General features: G+C 43.3%; 1 protein-coding gene across 2 annotated transcripts in view; it reads right to left on the bottom strand.

Annotated features, from left to right (window-relative positions):
• The window catches only part of ROR1 (ROR family WNT receptor 1), a 277,094-nt gene that overhangs the window by 159,277 nt on the left and 96,271 nt on the right, over positions 1-21,546 (bottom strand). The window contains exon 2 of one of the 2 annotated variants that reach the window (XM_075936157.2): positions 16,941-17,060. The exons of the other annotated variant lie outside the window; for it this stretch is intronic. The gene's annotated coding sequence lies outside the window, so the exon portion shown is untranslated. The remainder of the gene's footprint in view (positions 1-16,940; positions 17,061-21,546) is intronic. 2 annotated transcript variants of the gene reach the window in all.

Raw genomic sequence — 21,546 nt, 5'->3', positions numbered from 1 at the left:
GATCTAGGGGTCATAGTGGACCACAAGCTAAATAGGAACCAACAGTGTGACACATGTTTGCAAAAAAAGCAAACATGATTCTGGGATGCATTAACAGGAGCGCTGTGAGCAAGACATGAGAAAAGTCATTCTTCTGCTGATCAGGCCTCAGTTGGAGTATTGTGTCCAGTTCTAGGCACCACATTTCAAGAAAGATGTGGAGAAACTGGAGAAGATTCAGAGAAGAGCAACAAGAATGATTAAAGGTCTAGAGAACATGAGCTATGAGGGAAGACTGAAAGAACTGGGCTTGTTTAGTTTAGAAAAGAGAAGACTGAGGCTATGTCTAGACTGCAGAGTTGTTCCAGGATGCCAGAGGTACCCCGGAAAAACTCTGCGGTGTCCAGGGAACGCATCCACTTTTTTGGCTACTTAAATTCAGGCTGTGTCAACATTAGAGAATTTTGCACTGGTGCAAGCTCTATTTTACATTAGTGCACCACATCTAGACTTAGGGGGTTTCATCAGTATTGTTCTACTGATGCAAAAACTCCTGAAGTAGACAAGTACTTAGACCTTGTCTATACTTACTGGGAGATCAGCGCTGCAGGGAATGATTGCCCAGGGGTTGAATTTGTGGGTCTAGTAAAGACCTGCTAAATCAACCGCTGATTGTTCTCCCATCAACTCCGGTGATCCACCAGGTCAAGAAGAGTAAAGGGAGTCAACAAGAGAGCTTCTCCCATCACCACCCTTCGCTCCTCCCCCACAGCGGAGACAGTGTGGTAACTTCTCAAATTAAGGTACGGCAACTCCAGCTATGCCGAGGAGTCCTGTGGCACCTTATAGACTAACTGAAGTGTAGGAGCATAAGCTTTCGTGGGCAAAGACCCACTTCGTCAGATGCATGTAGTGGAAATTTCCAGAGGCAGGAATAAATATGCAGGCCAGGATCAGGCTGGAGATGATGAGGTGGATCCAATCAAGGAGGATGAGGCCCACTTCTAGCAGCTGATCTGGAGGTGTGAATTCCAAGAGAGCAGAAGCTGCTTTTGTAGTTAGCGAGCTATTCACAGTCTTTATAACGTAATATATGCCATCATGTGCCAACAATGCCCCACTGCTATATACATCGGCCAAACTGGACAGTCCCTACGTAAAAGAATCAATGGACACAAATCTGATATTAGGAATGGCAACATACAAAAACCTGTAGGGGAACACTTCAATCTTCCTGGACACACAATTGCAGATCTAAAAGTAGCCATCCTGCAGCAAAAAAACTTCAGGACCAGACTTCAAAGAGAAACTGCTGAGCTACAGTTCATCTTTAAGTTTGACACAATCACCTCTGGATTAAACAAAGACTGTGAATGGCTAGCTAACTACAAAAGCAGCTTCTCCTCTCTTGGAATTCACACCTCCAGATCAGCTGCTAGAAGTGGGCCTCATCCTCCTTGATTGGATCCACCTCGTCATCTCCAGCCTGATCCTGGCCTGCATATTTATTCCTGCCTCTGGAAATTTCCACTACATGCATCTGACGAAGTGGGTCTTTGCCCACGAAAGCTTATGCTCCTACACTTCAGTTAGTCTATAAGGTGCCACAGGACTCCTCGTCGCTTTTGCAGATTCAGACTAACACGGCTACCCCTCTGATACAAGTATTGATTGGTACTTATAATAGGGTCAGATCTTAAAAATACCATTGACATAGTAAATAAAGGTCTGTTTCCTCAGTGCACAGTTGAAAATTAAGAAAGCCGATTTTAAAAATGTCCACTGTGTCCCACTGAAAAAGATAAAAAACACTAACATCCTCTGCAAATCTCTATACTTCTTCCCAATGGGTTTATTAATTAATACTACCTATCCAAACCACCTGCTAGGCAGCGGTCAAGTGACTTGGCCCCTTGGGTTTTTTTTTAATCCATTGCTGAAATGCATAAGTAAACAGAGGGTGAAATCCTGGCCCTCCTGAAGTCATAAGGAGTTTTGCCATTGACTTCAATGACTCCACAAACTCTGTTTAGTATCAGATTGTGTAGAAAAGAAAAAAAATGCTTAAAATAATTTTAAAAATCAGTTTAGAAAGAACAAGTAAAATAATCCTTTTAAAATAATATCATAAAAGATTTTATATCCAACTATGAGCATAAGAATGCCAAGTGTCCTCTGAGAGTCTAGTATCATGCAGTGCATTTACACAGAACACAATGTTACAATAACATTGCGGGACCGAGTGAAGCCTCCAAAAAAGCCAGAGAATTTGCAGTCCAGGCTGAAATTCTATCACTTCATCAGCAGTGTGCCTTGCCTGTGCAACTCATGCTGTTTGTATGATCACCTCCTTATTTGAGATGGCTGTTATGGAGATTGGATCTTCATCAATGCAGAAATGACATGTCAGCACCACCATTTTAGCCAAAATCTCAACTCTGAGAAAGACAGAGAGCGAGAGAGCACGCATATGTATGCATACACCTGTGTGTATGCACCTGTATTAACACATTTTATTGTTTATTTCTCTTTCTTTTTCAAATGAACCTCAACAGGACTTGACCCACCCCTACACTTTTAAAAATAATGAATTGATAGTCCTGCAAATTCAGTCTGGCTTTGATATAGTCAAGCTGCATTGTTTCTGGCTCATGTATTATAACCCAGAGAGAGTCCTACCCATTTGCTGATTTCAGGTCTCGTGAGGATGGCCAGATACTTTATGGAAAGGAATGGAAGCAGCTGGCCAGGTGCAAAGCAGAAAGTAAAGATCGTTTGTTGGCTGCTCTCCCTGCTTCCGAGGCAGGATGAAAGCAGGGGAAAAACTGTGACCCTCTAAGTTAGTTGCTTCCCAAGACATCTTTTTGTAGAGCCATTAATCATAGGATAACCCGAAAGCAATTATGAAAAGTTGGGACCAGGAATAAGGGCAACAGGCGATTATAAAAGACGACTCCCCGAATTTCAGGGCTGTCCCTATAAAATCGGGACATCTGATCACCTTAATACACACAGCTCCTCACTTAGCAATGAGCTGAGAAGTTTCAGTCAAGTTCATGCTGCATTAAGAGAGCTTTCCTAACATGTATTACATACCCAACTGACTTTAAACATTCTGAAGTCTAAATCTGTATTCAGGGACTTATTTAAAAGGCAATTTGTTGACCTTTACGTTTTGCAGAGTTGACGCAGTTACAGTGTATTGTGCCAATGATTATTTAGGGAGTCTTAAATCCATGGTTTATTTGGCTGTCATGCATGTGTATGATTCACAAGTGTCATGAATCCTTATTAAATGTTGGTTGAAAAGCAGTCATGTAAGAAAGTAACTTCGTCTCATGTTGCTTTCCTCCCCTCAAATTATCCAAAGACTGTTGTCCATATAGTGAGCTAATTGCCTGAATAATTCCAAATGCTGCTTGTAGGGGGTGGAATTTTTTTTTGTCAGCACTTGTGTTTACACTGCCTGACTTTTAGCAATATACCTGTGTCGGTAAAAGCTGGGTAGTGTAGACATACCCTAAGGCGCTCTCACTCTAGCTCCTTCTCCTGTTACCAATACTTGAGTATTCCATGGATTCATTAGTATGAATACAAAAGCAAACTTCAATTGTGCAGCATAACTGAGGCTTGCTAATACCTTTTGTCAAAACACAGCCCAAGTCAAACCAAACAGGTCGGTGTCCTGGTATTTTAAAATGCCTGAAACCATCTTCCATTTGAAACTTCGTATCTCAGAGGCTGCTAGGAATGTCAGAAAAGTTAATATAGTAAGTGGGGAAGTGAGGAAACAGCTTAATGACATTCAACATCCAAGTCTCATATACTGTAACACGATTCCCACTGATTTAGTAAATGAAATGGGAATAAAAACAGATCCATATGTGCCTCTGACCTAGTACTGAAAAATGGTCTTGGCATTTTTTCCATAACTCTATCCAAAAAATTTTTCCAGAACAAAAAAAAAAAAAATCTCATTTCTCAGGTACAACAAACAGGGCTGCTAATGTTCAAGGTGTTTGCTCTGTCCGGACAAAGGCAAGCATTTCCCGTTTATAACAATCCTCACTCATGCTATGTCACTGGATTGTTATGGGACAAATGTTCCCAGTATATCCCTTCTTTCCTTTTTTTATTATTATAAACAATAAGTATTGTTGTACCACCTCTTGGTGACATGTGCCAGTTTGTGATTAGTCGCTCCTATGAAATGGAAAGCAAGATAGGTGGGGAGTATTTTCAGGACGTTCATGGACAGATCCTCTGATGATGTATATTAACATGACCCCATTAAACTGAATGGAGCGATGACAATTTTCATCCATCACCTGAGGATCCAACCCTTGGCTGAAAATTGCCTCCTGCCATTTTGCCTTGTTTTCTTCCCACATCCTGTTACTCAAGGGGCCAAATGAGGCTCTGCATTGTTTTGATACTAATATTAAGAGCTGTATTTAAAAGCGTAAGAAAGCTGTTTATAGTTTTGTTCTTTGTCTGATGTACAATGGCTACATCAAATTGTTAAGCTATCTTACATTTTGAGACAAAGAAAACAAAGGTCTGCATTCTTAACAGTCTCAGATCATGAGAAAGTCTGTAAGGCAAGCCTCAACTGCAGAGGCCTTTTTAAATAATGTGTCCCTCGTGATCAGTGGAGAACCCATATTAGGCTCTGCAGTTCATCTGCTTATGCCTGTTTTGCAGGCATATGATACGTAATCATAATACTATTACTTTGCACAGACACAGACCTTTTCATCCATTGACAGGAGGAATAGGGACCAATTTTACATTCCCAACAAATCACCATTTGGAGCATTCCAAATTTTTTTTTTTTTTACAAATAGCTCTCCATTCGACCTCTCTCTCTTGGGAACGAAGTTTATTACTAACCCAGTGATTATCTTATATCTGCTATATTTAGAAGGCTACCCCACATGCTGCCTAGGAGCTAGACTGCCCACTGCATTCCAATCCATTTTTGATGTTGAAGTGGTACAGTGAAACTAGAAATCAACTTGATCTGAGTGGCCAAGAATTCTGCTGCCATGGGAAGCTCTGAGCTAGTATAAAGCTGGGGCATCAGGCTCCTGCTCCTCTCATCGTAGGTGTGATGGAGGTGCAAGTGGATGTGCTAAGCCAATTTTCAGCTGGTGCATAGTTTCCCTGGAGAATGCTGGCAGCTAGCATAATTTAGAGTAGGCCTTAAGACTATTCTAACAAATAATACAAAGCAAAACAGCAAGTTTAATTGATTTAATCTTCCTTTTACTTTAATAGGCAGGAAGCATTCTTAGAAACTGATTTAGAGGCAAAATACACCTGTTAGGATAGGATCTTCAATTCTGAATTACCAGATTTAATGATGGAAACATTAAATACTATGTTTAGACTCAACATTCATGGACAGAGGTAGCATAATTTTATTCAAGGGGTACCTAGATCAGCCTTTTTAATGTTCATTGTACAGAATGGCAATACACTGTCACAAGTGTAATTAAGATATACAGTCACATGTACAGCACTCAAGGGTTAAGCATACAGCTTTCTGGTTGCTTCACCTTACCTAACACATAATGGCTGTGTCTACACTGGCAAGTTATTCCAGAAAATCAGCTGCTTTTCCGGAAAAACTTGCCAGCTGTCTACACTAGCTGCTTGAATTTCTGGAAAAGCACTGACGATCTACTGTAAAATCATCAGTGCTTTTCCGGAAAAACTATGCTGCTCCTGTTCTGGCAAGTCTTTTTCTGGAAAACTGTTCCGGAAAAGGGCCAGTGTAGACAGCACAGAAGTGTTTTCCGCAAAAAAGCCCCGATCGCGAAAATGACAATCGGGGCTTTTTTGCGGAAAAGCGTGTCTAGATTGGCCACGGACGCTTTTCCAGAAAAAGTGCTTTTCCGGAAAAGCATCCTGCCAATCTAGATGAGCTTTTCCGGAAATACTTTTAACGGAAAACCTTTTCCGTTAAAAGCATTTCCGGAAAATCATGCCAGTGTAGACGTAGCCATATGGTTTTGCATATAAGGGTAAAACCATGGAAAGAGAATAATGTGTATTAAATTCTTTGAAAGGTTACTCTGTACGGCAAAATGCATCTAAGCACTTTGCCTGCACACATTTACTTCAGGAAAATTACACTTTGTGCATGAAAAGGCTCCCCCCACTATTCCAATTTAGAAATAAAAACAGCATGTTTGAGGAATTAATAAGGAGATTGGTCAATGAGCAAAAGACTGCTTGGTAGCCAAGTTAAGAGTACAATTTAAAGACCAATTATTCTGTTCTATATAGTCTCAAACACTAGTCAGATACTTGTGGTTTTCAGAATTCTATCACTTCTCTATTAACATAAAACCAGAGCCAATACAGTCAAAGAACTTTTGATTAATTATGATTAAGGACGAATTTAAAAGGAGGGAAAATAGAGATTGGAATAGTCCCCCTGTAGCTTCTCTAGAAGTCACAGGGGAAAGGCTCAGAACCTGGAGAAAATAGATGAGATCAAAGAATTAAATTACAGGAGCAATTATATGAATCTAGTCAGATTAAGAAGCAATGCTGTAGAAGACAGGAATGTCTTTTGGGTCACTTTCTACTACTGGAATCAATGGAACTTCAATTGAAATAGGACCAGATCCTTTTATTTGTTTATTTCTCTTCTTTCTTGGATACATATATGTTCTATTATACTATGTCCTCAGATCATAGATGGGAATTATTTGAATGATTAACATCTTCATTGCCTGCTCCGCCTTCCTCCAATAGTTTTTGCTTAGCCTTTTTGTGATTTTTATTCAGCTAAGGAAAATCACAAAACTTTTTTTCTTTTTAATAGGCAGACCTGAGTGAGACCCATTCATTTGCAGTACATCGATATTACTGACTGTGGGGAGCTGCAGTGGTATCCCTGTCACTCTCTGTGACAGCCAGCAGGGCACCCCACTACTCATGGCAACTCGTAGCTTAGGGACCTGCTGCCTCAGGTGATGAGCGCACCTCACAATTCCCTTCCACTGTGGGAGAAGACAGGACCTTGCAGCTCCCAGCTGCCAAAGCTGAAGTCACGGAGATCTTTAGAATTCATAGATTCTGTTACTTCCATGACAATATTGTAGCCTTACTTATGCACAACAGACATTTGGGGCATGCAAATTGTGTACACAAGCTTATTATACTTCTTATGTTTGCATATAAATGCCTGTCTCTGCAAGCACAAGACCTGCAAAGCCAAGAACTCGTGTCAGAAACCTATCCTCTATGTGCAATAACACACAAAATGTTGCGGTACTGCAGACAGAATCATAGACTCACAGAACACGAGAACTGGAAGGGACCTCAAGAAATCATCAAGTCCAGTACCCTGCCCTCACAGCAGGACTAAGCAGTGTCCAGACCATGCCCGATGGAAGTCTATCCAACCTGCTTTTAAATATCTCCAGAGATGGAGATTCCACAACCTCCCTAGGCAACTTATTCCAGTGTTTAACCACCCTGACGATTAGGAAGTTTTTCCTGATGTCCAACCTAAACTTCCCTTGCTGCAGTTTAAGCCCATCTTCATAGGGCAAGAAAAACAATTTGTCTCCCTCCTCCTCATGATACCCTTTTAGATACCTGAAAACTGCTGTCATGTCCCCTTCTCTGTCTTTTCCTTTCCAAACTAAACGAGCCCAATTCTTTGAGTTTTCCCTCATAGCTCATGTTCTCTAGACCATTAATCATTCTTGTTGCTCTTCTCTGGACCTTCTCCAATTTCTCCACATCTTTCTTGAAATGTGGTGCCCAGAACTGGACACAATACTCCAATTGAGGCCTAATCAGCGCAGACTAGAGCGGAAGAATGACTTCTCATGTCTTGCTCGCAAAACTCCTGTTAATGCATCCCAGAATCATGTTTGGTTTTTTTGCAACAGTGTCACACTGTTGACTCATATTTAGCTTGTGGTCAACTATGACCCCTTTTGGCAGTACTCCTTCCTAGACAACTGCTTCCCATTCTCTGTGTGTGTGAAACTGATTGTTCCTTCCTAAGTGGAATATTTTGCATTTATTCTTATTAAACTTCATCCTATTTACCTCAGATCATTCCTCCAGATCATTGGACTTATGACACTATCCTCCATAGCACTTGCAACCCTTCCCAGCTTGGTATCATCTGCAAACTTAATAAGTGTATTCTCTATGCCATCATCTAAATCGTTGATGAAGATATTGAACAGAACAGGTCCCCAAACAGACTCCTGCGGAACCCCACTTGTTATGGCCTTCGAACATGATTGTGAACTGTTAAAAACTACTCTCTGAGAACAGTTTATCCAGCCAGTTATGCACCCACTTTATAGTAAGCCTATCTAAGTTGTATTTGCCTAGAGTACTGATAAGAAGATCACTTGAGACTGTATCAAATGCCTTATTAAAGTTTAGGTATACCACATCCACCACTTGTCCCTCATCCACAAGACTTGTTAGCCTATCAAAGAAAGCTATCAGATTGGTTTGACATGATTTGTTCTTTACAAACCCATGCTGGCTGTTACCTATCACCTTGTTTTCTTCCAGATATTTGCAGATGAATTCCTTAATTAACTGTGATACATATCTGCAAATTATCAGGCACTAAAGGATATAATCTCGATGCAGTGGCCAAGGAGGCAGATATGTAACTCCAGTTAATGGAAACTGAATATCTGATTCCTGAGAAACTGTGACCAAAATAAACCTCAAAATATGATCATTATTTCCATGGAATTCCCCTTCCTGACAATGATGGTTTGACATTATGGAAATACTTCCATTTTCTGACGTATGCCAAGAATCCAATGATATATTTATCTTCTAAAGTTTCACAGTAGAGTGAAGGAACTTAGATGATTATCACCAATTAACCAAAATAGGAGTTATGCTAAGTATAAAAGCGAGCACAATGCCAGAAAATTAAGTGCAGATTTCTCGTGCTCCTGTCCACTGCCTTAACAAGAACACATTCCCCTCTCAAGTGGGAATTATATTATTTGATCCTACAAAGACAAGTAATTCTGCTATTTTACAATGCTACCTTGTACTATGAGAATCTTTCCTTTTGCATTGAGTGTTTTTGGCAAAGATGCTTTTTTTTCCCCCCCATGACAGCACTTCCACCATTGTTATCACCAGTGGTATAGCAGTGATTGTAGTGCAATAACGGGAGATTTCTCCAAAAATTCTATCATAGTCACACCCTAAAGGTTAATACCTGAACAAATCACTACCCTTCATTCTGGCTCCACAATAACATTCACTGAAGTAGGTAATGACAGCGAGATTTGTCTCCATGGTTAAGTCTTCTCCTTACTGCTGAGTGGTAAACTAAGCTTCTTTGAGACTTGTCTGGGCAAACACCACATAGAAAGTCTACAGGGTGGGGACTCAAAATTGGAAGAAGTTATTCACCCTGTGAAGTAACGGCAGTTCTTCGAGATTGTGTCCCTGTGGGTGCTCCACTCAGGTCTCGGTATGATCCTGCGCCGGGGATCAGAGATTTTCAGTAGCAGTGCCCCTCGCGCTGCGCCTGTGCACTCAGCACCTCCCCCCTTGGATGGTGTGGAGAGCGCTCACGGTGCAAGTTCCATCTGTTCCTTTTCTACCTGAAGTCCCTGAAGACTCCAAGCAGAGGGGCGGAATGGGATGGTAGTAGAGCACCACAGGGACACACATCTCGAAGAACTACCATTACTGCACAGAGTAACTTCTTCTTTGTCGAGTGGTGTCCCTGTGGGTGCTCCACTGAGGAGACTCAGTAGCAGTATCCGTCCAAGGGAGGTGGGCATTGGAGTCCCTCTAGGTGGAAGGAGGAAGGACCGCATCTGCTAGAGATGTGGAAGGCATCAGCCCTTTGTGTAGGGCATAGTGATGTGCGAAAGTATGGTGCGAGGACCATGTGGCTGCTCTACAGATGTCTGCCAGTGGTACATTATTGAGGAAGGCCGTTGTGGTGGCCACCACGCATGTGGAATGTGCTCTGATGGGCTGCGGTGGCTGTCTGTCCTTAAGTTGATAAGCAGTGCGTATGCAGCCTGCTATCCATTTGGATAGGCCCTTTGCAGAAACTGTTTTTCCTGCGCATGGTCCTGACCACGCAACAAAGAGCCTATCTGATTTCCTGGTCGCTCTAGTTCTATCAAGGTAGAACGCAACTGCCCTCCTTGCATCCAATGTATGTAATATAGTCTCCTTAGGGGAGGCATGAAGTTTAGGGAAATAGGCAGGTAAGTAAATGGCTTTATTTACATGAAAGTTGGACATAACCTTAGGGAGAAACCTGAGATGAGGTCTAAGTAGGACTTTATCCCTGGTAAATGAAGTGTCCGCTATGAGGGCTGCGATTTCTCCTACCCGTCTTGCTGATGTTGTTGCCACTATGAATGCCACCTTGATACACAGGTATTGTGGTGGTGTAGTGGCTAATGGCTCAAAAGCTGGCCTAGTGAGCATGTCAAGGACCAGATTCAGGTCCCACAGTGGCATCGGGGGGCAGATGTTTGGATGCACTTTCTGTAAGCCTGTGAGAAAATGTTTCACCAATGGATGTGTGAAGAGGGAGAAGCTGTCTACTAGGTCATGGAAGGCCATGATCGCAGACAGGTGGACCCAGATGGAGCTGATGGAGAGGCCAGTGTCTCTGAGGCCAGGTCCATGAGGTAGTCAAGTAAGGTAGGTATGGAGGCTGTGGTGGGATGCAAATTGCACATCATACACCATGATGAAAATGCCTCCATTTGTTCTGGTAGGTGCTTCTCGTGGAGGGACGACAGCTGTTTAGAAGAGCTTGTTTGACCCTGTCCGAGCAGGTAAGTTCTTCATTCTGGAACCATTGAGGAGCCAAGCTGTGAGTTTCATGGTCTCGAAATGGAGGGGACGTATACTGCCGTGGAGAAGAATAGGAGAAGAATAGGAGATTCAGCACCGCCTGGAGAACAATAGGTTGATCTATGGAAAGATAGGATAGGTAAGGGAACCAGGGCTGTCTCAGCCAGGCTGGGGCTATTAAGATTACTGTGGCCCGATCAGACTGAATCTCGTTGATCACTCTGGTGATGAGCAGGAATGGTGGAAAAGCATAAAGAAGGGAAGCTATCCAGCAGATGGTGAAGGCGTTCCCTTCTGACCTCTTGCCTAGTCCTGCCCGAGAGCAGAATCTGTAGCATTTGCAGTTGTGCAGTGTTGCAAAGAGATCTATGGTTGGGAAATCCCATTTGCGGAAAATTGAGAGGAGGACATTGGTATTGATCTACCACTTGTGCTGATCTGAGAAATGTCTGCTTGACAGTTTGTCGGCTCTTACATTCTGCTCTCCTGGTATGTACATTGCGTTATGTGGTTCTTGATGCACCAGTTCCAGAATTTGACTGCCTCGGCACATACAGAATGTGTCTAGGTGCCTAGGCGTTTATGTTTTGTCACAGGGCATAGATTTAAATTGTGGATTCTTTGCCCTGTGATTCACAGAGTCAACCACCAGAGAATTTGGCTGTGTGTGGGCAAATAGAAAGACCATGTCCTTTGCAGGGACAAAGTATTTTCTGTCTGCTCTACGGTTTGTGGGTGGGACCAAGACTGGATTTTGCCACAAATCATCCAAAGGTTCAAGGATAACTTCGTTGATAGGTAAAGCTATTCTGGAGAATGCTGAGGGTTGTAATATGATGAATAACTTATATTGTTTATCCTGCACCTCTTGTAATGTAATTTCTTGTGACTGCACTAACCATTTAAAAAGTTCCTGAAATTGTTTCAGGTCATCCACGGGGGGAGAAGGCGAGATCTGAAAAACTGCTTCACCCTGCTTAGACCTGGACTCATGCGAGGAGGTCTCTGAATCCAACTGAGGTAAGTTATCCTGCTCAGTGGAGCCTGCCTGAGAATTTACTGAGGGTGGGCGAGGAGGTGAGGAGCATGCAGATATTGAGGGTGAGCGCTTAGAGGTGCGGTGTTGCCTAGATGTAGAGGCTGTGTGCCTCGATTGGTAAGTGTGAGAGGACCGTGGTCAGTACCCCTGCCATGTATCCCAAGGACTCCACTGAGGCGGGAGCTGATATGGGAGATTCATCCATGGTTGGGTGGGCCAAACAGAGTGTTGTTTAAGGGAGTAATCCCTGTATGAATGCCAGGAAGTCAGTGAGGGAACAGGGGAGGAATGGCATGATGAGAACCTGCTCCTATGTCCGCTACTGTAGTCCGACCTTGGGGACAGCGGTATAGGCAAATGGGGGCCACCCAGAGGTGTTAGAGTGTCTCTGCACCAGGGAGTATGGTGAGGCAGTTACTCCTCTTGACTCAGACTGAGGAGATTTTTGTAGGTGCCACATATTGCACAGTGCTTTCTTATGCTGCTGTGCCACAAGGCGGTCCCAATTACTCTGCCCGGTTAAACTGGATGCAGAGGGAGAGCTCACCGGAGCTAATAGAGGAGGCATATGTGGCTTATCTGAAGCTGCTGCCTCACTGCCACCTGCTGATATGGCGGTTTTAGTTTGTGCCTCAGCTCTCCTGGCTGACACTGATTTGCGTTTCTCCACGGTACCAGACACTGATGGTACCAGGGAACAAGAGGCTCTAGACAGCTCGGAGAGGGAGCGTGCTGGGGAAGCCCTTACGGCTTGAGAGCCTTTGCGGGGAGATAAGATCCTCCAGCAGGGCAGCTTCTGCTGCACCCGCATGTCCTCTGGTTTGTCCCTTGGTGACTAAAGAGACTTTTTCCAGAGAATTGCTTTAACCTGCAATTCGCAGTCTTTACTCGCCCTTGCCAACATGCTCAGGCAATGCAGGCATTTCTGTGCCATGTGAGACTCCCCCAGACATTTGATACATGAGGCATGGCCATCTGAGGTAGGCCTTGAGTCTCTGCAGGAGTCACATCTTTTAAAGCAAGGGGAACCCGGCATTGTAGTGGAGAGGAAAAGCTGCTGCAGCCGTAGCTGCTGCTTTTTTTTTTTTAATTTAAGTTAACATTGAGAAGGTTAAACTAAGTAAAACTATGAGGTAAAGGGACAGAAATAACTAAGGATTCAATTTTTCTCTCTCAGAGGAAGAGCACTTTTGAGCTCCGTCTTCAGCTAGGGACGGTTGAAAAGGAACTGACAGGACTCGCGCCACACACACTCCACAGCCTCCAAGGTGGAGGGGGAGCACTGAGTGCACAGGCACGGCACAAGGAGCACTGCTAGTGAAAATCTCTGATCCCTGGTGCAGGGACGCACCAAAACCTGAGTGAAGCACTCACAGGGATACCACTCGATGAAGAATGACTGTTTTCTCTGCTTATAATTTTCTCCCCTAGATGTCCAAAAAGAACCTTGTGAATAGGCATTTTAATCACAATCCGACTAAATTAATAATTCTATCAACAAAAGAAAATACTGATAAAAATAAGTCTAGAAGTGTGCGTCTACACAGCACCCTAAACTCGAAATAAGATATGCAATTTGTGCTATGCAAGGTGTGTATCTTATTTCAAGTCTATTTCGAAATAGTTTATTTTGAACGGCGCATCTACACTGCACCAAAAGTCAAAATAACACGCTATTTCGAGCCATTCCTTATCCCCCATGCAACAAGGTTTACTGGGATGGCGAAATAGCGTGTTCATTATTTCAAAAAAACAAGGCAGCTTATTTAGACATGGGGTGGCTATTTCGGGATACCTCTGGTATCCCAAAATAGTCGTGCAGTGTGGACGTACCCTTAGACACTTTCAATGTATAGATTTAGGTCAGATTTTTATCTCAATTTTACCAGTGTAAGTCAGAAGTCAATGGGAATTTCGCTCTTAGAGAATTAATATTGATCAGGATCAGACCTAAAGGAGTGCACTGTGATGAAACCATTGCTCAAGACATTTTTTAAAAAGAAACCCCCCCACAAATCTCTAATACATTGTTTTTGGCTCTGTAAATGCTACAAAGTCAAATAAACCACTTCAAAAAGAACTCCTTGTTTTAAATGAACTTAATGTATTACCATATTAAGAAGCGATGCCACTGCTTCAGTACATTCTTAAGCACATGAAGTTGATAGTACTACTACCATACTTAAAGTTAGGCTTAAGTAACTAACTTGGTTAAGTGATTTGCTGAATCAGGGCCTTTGAGAGTAGCAGTTCTCTGCTTGTAAAGAAACCAGTGACTTTACAATCACTGATAGAGAAGACCTATTAAACTACACATCATATCCATTTTCATAGCAGGATTGTCTCCGCACCTCTAACTAAATATTACATGAAAATGAAACAAGGGATTGAATGACTCATTGTCCACATCTCTGTTTCTTAATTTTTTCCTGGGGTATATTTTTCTTTCCCTTCATTTTGTTTTGAAAAGTTGTACTTTGTGGCAGCAGGCCATTCCTCTTGTCCCACAGTGATGTTATTTATTGTTACTCAGTCTGCATATGTGGGCCCCTCAGATAGCCTGTAACTATGAAGAAATTGATATATGATTAATACCAGAGGTGAAAACCAAGGGAAAGCACTCTTAGGTTTCCTCATTAGTTATGTTCAGTACTTAGCTTCTCCAGGCATTTATCTTTTGTTCCAGTGTGTGAAGTTTAGCTTGCCATGTTTAAAAGATTTTGTTTTGGTTTTGAAGTAGTGAAAAGGAAGATATTTTACTTATTGACAGTGTTTGTAAGATAGCACGTCACATGGTTGGCTTTAGTTATAATAAAATTCTGTAGGAAACAATGACAGAACTGGAACCGATAGACTTGCTTGTTCCCTGATAATAGAAGCTAAGTTTCTAATAAGCATAGGGAATGCACAACTCTCACACACTGTCAGAAAGTCCCTCCATGTCAGGGTTGAGGCAAATTTGGCTGGCACTGCTACTTCTCATGCTGTGCTTATTCTATGGGTAAACAGAAGATTTTAGTCTCTGGGATTGTCAATCCAGCACCTTAAATGAGCAAAACATTAATTTTCTTCAAGGAGGAAAAACAGCTAACCATCGCTCCTTGTAAAAGTGCTAGAACACGTCAAACATGTAGGTAAATGTAATATTTCAAGACTGCTCAAGCTTAAACTCCCCTTCCCCTCACACCTGCATGGGGATGAACATGTGCTATATGTCTCTGCCTGGCTCAGTATTCAACATTTCAGCTGGACCTCCTCCAACTTTTGAATAAATGTCTCTTTCGGGGAAGAGTGAATTACATTCCTTAGTCAAAACACAGTTTTTCTTCTCTTAAGTTCTAAGAGAAAAATGCGCACTTGTGAAACATTAGGAACCAGTCATGAGAGGAACTTGAAATTTGCTCTTTATCTCAAGCCTAGGTTCAGTCTGCTCAGCTCTGCCCATGACTCCAGACTGACCACATTTATAACTTGGAGATGAGAAGGACTGCAGTCTCCATTTGTGGGCTTTTCTTCCTAAGCAAAGATGACTTCCGGAGCAGGGGAGTGTAGGTGTGGGAGGGAAATTAAATCAGGCATTATGGAAAGGGAGAGTTTAGCCCATGTGGGAACAAGATGGCACCACTCAATTTATTTCAAATTGGGGAACTAAATTAGGAAAAGTTTCTACATCCTCAGAGAACCTTACTGCTGAAACCAGTGGCGAACAATTAAAATACATAAAATCCCTCCTTTCTATTCAAACACACATTTCAACAAACACCACGTCCCTGTAATGTTCAAGATTACTAACTGTCTTTCTATATTATGGCGCTTCCTACAGTCTGGTCACTTGTGCTGCGTGCAAGGAGGTCTATAAGTGTCTATGGAAGATGAAATCTTTGCCACCCTAAATAAGGTGTTCTAGAAGTTAGATTCCTTGGGTCTGTATGTTTATAAATCTACCAGCCCCTGCAAGCTCTAGAATAATTTTTGCCCCTCAGAGCTATGCTCTCCTATTTGCAGAAGGGGAGGTAGAATTCAAAGAGTGCTGACATCTTCTCTTACTTCCTAAGCACAGAGGAAACACACTGGTTCCACTATGATCAGGACTCTGTATAGCAGCAGATGGGCAGGGGGAAATATCAGCTAGTATATGAAGCTTGGTCCACCTTTGGAACAGTAGCACAGTGAGCCTATGAAGTTTGCTGAACTTACTGGGTATATAAAACCTCATAGCAAGAACCTGTCATATATCACTCAAAAAACAGAGGTTTGGGGGGAAGGAAGAGTTGAGAGGGATAACAGTAGCACTTCCTTCCACTGCATTGCCATCTTCTTCTGATGGGCCAACTCAGTTTCCACGCCAGAAACCTTCTCAGACCAAGAACTCAGTAGCGGGATAAAGTCTCCCCATAGCCCAGCTTGCTCTCTGAGCAGGAAGGGATTACATCTGCACCTAAGACAAAGTGGGCCAAGTATGACTGACACTTAATTTGTGAATATCTTGTTTGTTTGTTTAAGCTGGTGCATGCCATGAGGAGGCAAAGTGGTTAAGAAGATGCCCATGGGTGCTGGTTAAACTAAATTTATCTTTACAGACAATATATCCAGCAAGCTGGGGAAATAAGGCCCTGCAATACAACAGGCAACTTTTCCAGGGAGCAAACTCTGAAAGCAAAAAGGGGAAATGGTTGGAAGAAATTCTGCCAGAACATGATACAGAAACCACACTGGGAGACAGGAGAAGATATAAGAAGTGATATGTTTGGCTGCTATTTCATTGATGGAGGTGCCAGTCAAACTGAATGAAAATAGGGCTAGCAGATTTAGGGTACCAAAATGGCTTTACATGATTAAGATATTATACTTTATGGGTAAGATGTGAAAATATGATTTAGTAATTTGCATGTCCAAGTTCTATTCATTACTGGAATCTGTATATTCTAATTCCTTAGGCTGCTTTGAAAATCTCCACCTATATGTATTATACGCTGTATCAAAACATGGGTATATATCTGTTTACACAGAGAATATAATGAGCATGTGATATTACAAAAATCACACTGGCATAAAATTCGCACAGCCACATTACCTCATGAATGCTGAGATCACAATGTCCTGATTCTCAGACAGTTTTTTAGATCACTTTAAAGGGTTTCTTTTGTTACAATTTTGTATTTCTTCCTCTCATGTCAAGGCCTGTACCTGGAAACTGAGAAAACTTGGCTGTTAGGGAGAGACATGAAAAATATCAATACGGAAATTCACGCTCTATACAATTTATTTAAAATATGGCAGGAAATGTGTGCATCTTGACTAAAAACACATGCACACATACCCCATGCATACACAGAGCCATATTATAGGAATATGCTTATGTATAATTCAGCAGATTGGGATCACTAATAAAGGCAAAGTTACTCACATGTAAAAGTCTTTTTAGGATTGTACCCCATGACAATAAGAGCAAAACACAACAGAAAAATGACATAAAAAAAGCTAAAGATCTTTTTGAAACCTGTATTTTTTCAAATTATAATTTCATATATAGGGTACTAGAAGATTTACCCATCATTTCTCAGGTCCTTAACTAAATTAATTTTTATTTTTGGAAAATAAAATGAAAATACATATGCTTCATTTAAATTATTGCTGTGGGGTGGGGCTAGAGCTGAGGAGTTCAGTATGCAGACTGCCCTAAGGAGAGAGGACTACCACATCCCATTTTCCTGGCACAACCAAACCCCGACCTTGCTTTAAGTTACAATAAGAGGAAGCCGTATACCAAATTTGATGGTCCTAGCTCTTACTGTTTAGGAGGAGTTCTTGAACAGAGACAGACAGACACTTTCTCAAATAAACAGTAGAAAACATATCAGAGAACAAGGGAGGACTGAAAGAGAGTAGGCAGAATGGAAGAGAAGGGAAGAATGGATCAGGTGGCTGATCACATTTTAGACAGATCTATTGGTACTCCTTCCACTGATATCATTATCTAAAATAGTTTTGTCAGGGCAAACAGGTGATTAAAATAGATTCTTAACGACAGTAAAAAAAAAGCTGCATTGTGGATTTGCTCTTCCCTCATTACTCACTGTAGCAATAATAATCACCACACACGGGCTGCCCGTTTAATTGTGATATACTGTAGCCTTGTTAGAGGTAAGAAGCACTCTCTGTAGGATATAAAAGTCTCATTTGTTCGGCAAGGATAACAAGATGAGCCTGGCATAAGACATTAGGCTCAGAACTGCTGTTGGCAAACCATCTGACAGGAAGCTGTCCATTTGAAAGAGCAAAGATTATAGAAAAGAGCAAAGAGTAAAAACACAGTGGTGGATCAGATCCATAAAGGGGCCTTTATTTGAGGGGCACTCCAATTGGTTGGGACATTGACAGAGAAAGGGAAGGAAAAAGTGAAGAGGGGAGCAGTAGAGAAGAACACAAGACACTTTCTCTAATGTAGTTCAGAAAGGCTGTTGCAGACCATGCTGAAAGAAAAGTTTTTAGAAAGTTAAGCTTACAGGCAAACTGCCCACTGCTCAGAAAGCACAACAGGCAGTAAACTCTCCAACACAGAAAACATAGGGGGATATCTTGACCACATTGAAGTCAATAGGGAAATTCCCATTGACTTCAGTGGAGACAGGATTTCACCCCCTGAATCTTGTCCTTTTGGGAAAAAAAAAAAAAAAAAAGCAGGTCACATGCTGACTGCATCCCTGTGGGGAGAGTCAGTGTTCTGGTCTCATGAATTCCATCTCAGGAATGTAAGAAGCCAAGCAGCCCTCAGAAAACAAGAACTGGAGGATGGACCAGGGAACTTCTCATGTTTGTAGGTACAATCGTCATGTAGGGCAGCGTTATTCATCGCAAGACCTGGGAGTTAGTGGTAGCTCCCATCTGCCCTATATACAGCTCCAGTTCCCTCTAAGGATATAAATGTACAGCAACTCTAAAAGGCCGTATAGCAGGGACCTGGAGAGGAGAGAAGTAGAATAATATTCACTGTACTTTGCAGCTGAGGTGCTCAGAAAAGCTGTTTTCTGGAAGATTAGATCAAAATATTTTAAATGACTGAATCTGGGGTTCTGGGTTGGTCCAAAGGCCCATGCTAGTAGATCTAATTAGAGGATCAGCATTATGACAAGCGGAGATGAAATCCTGGCCCCAGTGAAGTTAATGGCATAGCTCCCACTTCAAGGGGGCCAGGATTCCATCCGCCGTCTCCCAGCAGTCCAATTCACTGTTGTTTTAGCTAATGTCATAGAAACAGAGAGACTGGTATTAACCTATCTATCATCATGGCTCAGTTATTCAGACTCACAGAAGAATATAAACTGATTCTTCTGGCAGACTGAAATGTATTTATCTGCCACTTGGATATCTGGAGATGACTTTAAAGCATATCTGCAAACAATAAATTGAGATAAAGTAATAAAACAAAACTATGGGGAGTTGCCATTTCTTCTACCTTTAAGTTGCTAGCAGTTAGGGGAAAGTTCTGAGTTGTAAATGGAGATGGCTGCAAATTCTGGAATGGAATGCTTTTGCTTTGGAAACTGCCAATTCACCAAAAACAAAACATTTTGCAAAAACTGTTCATTTCAGAGGGGTTGCCCAGTTTCCTGCCAGCACAGGCTTCCTGACTCTTCAACAGCCTGCCTGACAAGGATCTAGGAAGCCTGGAAACTCCAGCTTCCATGTTCAGAGGCTTCCAAGTCTCTCCACAACATGTTTAACAGGCTACCGCGAAGCAGGGCTTGCAGCTGCTATGTTGTCTGACAGGGAATCAGCAGTCTGCTAACACTGAGAGTTCTCACTCCCAAGGCTCTGGGCCTTTTCAGTTCACTGCAAGTGATAATGGGAGCCGGGAAGTCCAGGCATCTATGGCTCCCACGTTATGCTCGGTGTGACGGACCCGGCGAGGTCCGCACTAGCCCCGGGGGGAGGGTTACCCCCCCAGGCCAGGAAACAGATGCCATGGCCAGAAGCGGCAGGGGCCGGCTCCGACCAGCCGGAGCAAGGATGCGGGGAAGCACGGACAAGCCCGCGCTGCGGGAGACGGGGATGGACCTGAGCCGCGGGGAAGCGTCCCGCCGGGGTGCAATGACCCGCCCAGGGGGGCGGAGCCCCAGACACACGCCGGGGAGAGTCCAGGGGGAAAGACGCTGGGGGGGCGGGGCTAATCTTCCTGACATCACTCCCTGGGCGCTTTAAAAGTGGTGGAAGGATGCCGAGGGAGGGGGGAGCAAGGAAGTGGCCACCCTGGCTTCCGGGGTGCCAAGCCTCTTGCCCTCCGGGCGAAGAAGGATGGCCTTCAGATCACGGTTGGATGGACCCGGCGGCCCTGGCGGGGTGAGTGATCCAGCAGGCATCCCGCCAAGGGAGCCTGAAGGCGGGAAGTGGAAGGAGCCCGGGTCGGGGCCTTTCTGGCACCCGTGGGCAGATGAGTTTAGGGCAGCGGCCCCATCTGCCGTGGAGAGCGGCTTGCAGATACTGAACTCCATTTAGGGCCTCGGGCTGGGACCCGGAGGAGAGGGCGGGCCCGAGTCCCCCACTCCCCACAACCTGAAAGCACTTCCGAGCAACTGAAACCCATCGCGACGAGGGCCGGGTGAGGACAGGGGTTGCACCCCACCCCCTCAGACACGTAAACACCCGTCCAAGGGACGGGAATGGGGCGCAAGGACCCCGGGACCCGTTGTCGGGCCCAAAAGACCCCCCCAGGTCCTGCTGGAGGGGGCAACGCGGTGGAGGGACTGCTGAGCCCCCTCTGACAGCTAGGGCAGGGGGGTGATCGCATCCATCGATCCCACCGACCATAGCCCCTGAACAGGGATTCCCCCCAACCAAACTCCAGGCGGTGGGTCCGCAGGGCCCCCCCGTCCCCTGCTGGGGCGCAGGGGGAGTGGCTCGCACCCATAAACTCGCCACACTCGGCTCTCAAGTATTCCTTCTAGGGTTCACAGTTTCATGATGGCATACCTAGAGGACTGCCCCAGAAGGAGGGATCTGTTCCCTTTCACAGAGAATTTCTAAATATCAAAATCCTCGGTAAAATGCAATTACCGTTCTCTACACAGCCCTTGTTTTAAATACCTTTTGTTAGAAAAATATCTACTAACTCATAGGCAAGAAACTAAAACAGTCACCAGTTTTGTAGCTTATGAACACATGGGACCAAATTCTCGTCTCTGTTACACCAATCCAATTCTAGTGACTTTCGTGGACTTGTTTTTCCAAGAGTACTTGGTCCATTGTGTATGTGTTTTCCCTTTACTAACATTATCAAGCCAGAGATGCACTGACATCAAAGATGCTGAAGACATTTTTGGCAAGAAACTAATGCTACACTTAACTGTGAAACTGTAATCAACATGGCTGTTTTGTTCAGATTTCTGCTGGATAAACTTAATGTTTAAGCGGTTAACCAATTAAACAGGATTTTACATCCCTATTCTAAAGTGGATTTATGCAAAACAGAAAGAATTTAAGAATGAAAACATCCTTTGAAGTAAAAGGCACATGCCTGACACAAGAAATCTGCCTTGATGGTTCAGAAATGCTTTAAAATTGTGTCACACAAAACCTCCCTGACCTTTAATAATAACCCTCAGGCCTCATGTATACGCTGGATGCTTCATAAAAGCAGTTTACCAGACATCTTATTAGCTCTGTCAGAGGGTTTCACTCTC

The sequence above is a fragment of the Pelodiscus sinensis genome, chromosome 9 (genome assembly GCF_052426305.1).
Source record: "Pelodiscus sinensis isolate ZL-2025 chromosome 9, ASM5242630v1, whole genome shotgun sequence".
Classification (NCBI taxonomy): Eukaryota; Metazoa; Chordata; order Testudines; family Trionychidae; genus Pelodiscus; species Pelodiscus sinensis.
Note: the sequence above shows the minus strand (reverse complement) of the source record. Positions and strands in the feature narration are given on the sequence as shown.